Source organism: Tupaia chinensis, unplaced genomic scaffold (genome assembly GCF_000334495.1).
Source record: "Tupaia chinensis unplaced genomic scaffold, TupChi_1.0 Scaffold000545_1, whole genome shotgun sequence".
In the NCBI taxonomy this organism is placed as follows: Eukaryota; Metazoa; Chordata; class Mammalia; order Scandentia; family Tupaiidae; genus Tupaia; species Tupaia belangeri.
Genome location: NW_006160057.1, coordinates 2,722,486 through 2,725,017, shown reverse-complemented (window position 1 = coordinate 2,725,017; position 2,532 = coordinate 2,722,486). Strand labels below are relative to the sequence as shown.

At 49.6% G+C, this 2,532-nt stretch overlaps 1 protein-coding gene across 1 annotated transcript in view; it reads left to right on the top strand.

Moving 5' to 3' along the window:
• Window positions 1-1,922: 1,922 nt before the first annotated feature.
• The window catches only part of ZHX1 (zinc fingers and homeoboxes 1), a 24,955-nt gene continuing 24,345 nt past the window's right edge, over window positions 1,923-2,532 (top strand). The window contains exon 1 of the mRNA XM_014591231.2: window positions 1,923-2,001. The gene's annotated coding sequence lies outside the window, so the exon portion shown is untranslated. The remainder of the gene's footprint in view (window positions 2,002-2,532) is intronic.

Here is a 2,532-nt window from a genome sequence, read left to right as displayed (position 1 = left end):
TCTCATTTCTTCACAGTACTAAAGTTTTGCCCTAGCAGTCTGTGTATGACAAACTGCAAAACATATGCATAAAAAAAAAAAAAATCTAGACTCTTCTACTCGTGCCAACCCATGGGTAAAAACAGTTCTGGAGCTGCACAGCCGTTAAAATCGGTCGTATTTACAATTTTTATAAATGAGTTTATTTTAATAAAAACAAGTTACTCTGTGAGCATGATCTCTAAACAGATTTATGTGGGCTGCACAATCTGCTATGCTAAACCTATATTCATGTTGCTGAAGTCTGCACCCAGTGACTGAGTGGTGGCAAGTCTCGCTTTGTGCAAGGATACCCAGTACTGGGCAGTAGCTCAGCAGAGACACTCTTCTCCGTGCTGTGCTGCTGAAACGGTTCTGGACTGAGCTGCCCTGAGGGTGTGACCTTAAATCAGGAGGATTTGGTGCTGTTGGTATTGGGCAGTGAGCCAGGCTTAGAGAGAGAACGAGGTGACTTTAAAAACTAGTGCTCAAGACGGGAGGTGAAGAGGAGGAAGATGGCAGTAAGAAAAGGTAGAAATTGAGAAAGGAGAGAGAGAGAAAAAGCAAGAAGGAAGAGAAGGAGGATGGAATGGCTGGGAAGTTCATATTCATCTGTCCATATCCCCAAAGGGCTCACTCACTCTCCTTGATCCCTTCTTACCTTTCACTTTGATAAATGTCATGAGGGTAGTTTTTGCTTGGCGACTAGACCGTAAGCTCCTGGAAGACAGGAATTTGGCCTAGCTCAGCTTTAAATCTCCCATGGTGTGGGCCAGCAGGTGGCATGGTGGTTAAGGCGCTGTGGTTTGAGGCCCAGACCTGGTGGTTTGCTTTCTTAGTTTCTGTCTCCCTCTTTCTTTCTAGTGAGTGCACATGCCTTATAGCAAATTAAGAAGACTAACAGGCCAGCAAGTGGTGTGGTGGTTAAGGTGCTGGACTTGCACACGGCCGACTACAAGTTTGAATCCCAGACCTGATGGCTTGCTTTCTGTCTCTCTCCCGTCAAACTAAAATAATAATAATAATAAACTTAAATAACTATAAAAGATAAAGTAATAATAAAATTAAATAATTTTTAAGAAAAAAACTCCCACAGTGTTCAAAAAACTAGCCATGAGGTACGTGACGAAAGAATGAATTTCTGTTATTTTGAAGCAGTTTCCTTCCTCAGAGATTGAAGTCCTAAGTAGAGGTTCTCAACGGGCACAGGACTGCCCCTAGGGGGCGTGTTGAGATTTTGCGTGGGCAGCTTTTTGTCTCGTAGTTCGCTCGTTTTTGCACCGTGAAAACCAATTATTTTATGCTTTTTAATTAGTCTATTAGCATAGTATTAGGTATTAGCATAGTACTTTATTATACACTTTCTCCCTTTTCATTTATATTATGACTAGGACATTACATTGGTGTCTTGACATTGTTAGAAAGTTTACATTATGAATTTAATTCCAAGAGACTAAAGCAGCGTTAAAATTTTGCTGCAAGTTTAGAGTGTTGAGAATGGACTGCTGAGCACGTCGGCTTCTCAGAGCATTGACTCTCCGTGTACATGGGCTTTAGGATTCCTAGTCGAAATCTACCAATATAAAGAAGGTAGTGAACATGAATTTCAACAACCAGGCTTTCATTTTAAGCAACTGCGTGTTTCAGGATTCATGCAGCCCAGACGAGCTCTGCCGTCCAAGCATAAAGAAGCTCGGACAAGGGAGAGAGTGGGCAGAAGCATCCAGACGCCCAAGAGCTTGCAAACCTCCCGGGCCTGAACTCGCACAGCGCGCCGTTTCTCCTCACTTTGGTCTGTGTTCTTTTTAACAATGCTGTGGGCTGAAGGGAGCGGTTGCCAGGAGGGGCGGTCCTTAGCGGGCCCCGCTGCGCGCTGGCTCACCGCGAAGCAGTCGGGATTTGAACAGAAGTCCGCAGAAGAGTAAGCTGCTCGCTAGGGGCAGAGGAAGCAAAAGGCGGTCCCGTTTCACGCCGCGGTTCGAAGTGAGGGCGCACTGAACTTTGGGGTCAGCGGGTGGAGCTGCGGCTCGACGTGGAGTGGGGACCTGGGCTAGAAGAGGTGTTGCCGCAGCTGACAAGGGGCGCGGCGCCCACGGTCAGAGGGTGGGGCTTTGGGCTGGAATTGACGCGGGCCCCCAGGAGGCGGGGCCTCGGCGTGCGGTGGGCGGGACCTACCTTGGGGGCGTGGCCCGGTGGTGCTCACACCAGGGGGTGGGGCTTATGATGGCAGGGGCGTTTCAGCGAAGGAGAGAGCTGGCCTGCCTCTCACAAGCCAGCTGTGACATTAGGAAGGCGGAGCTCCCAGAAGCTGGGCTGACTTCTGGGCTGACCCTAGAGAGGACCAGGCTTCTGTCCACAGTGGGCGGAGCTACCTCCTCAAAGGGCGGGCCGCTTCAAACCTGGGGAAGGCGGGGCTTCCTCTAGCGGGGGGCGGAGCTCCTGTTGACAGGGGGAGGGGCGGCCCTTGCCTCCCGCCGCGCAACCGTCCTGGGGTAGGGGCCCAGGGCCGACCCC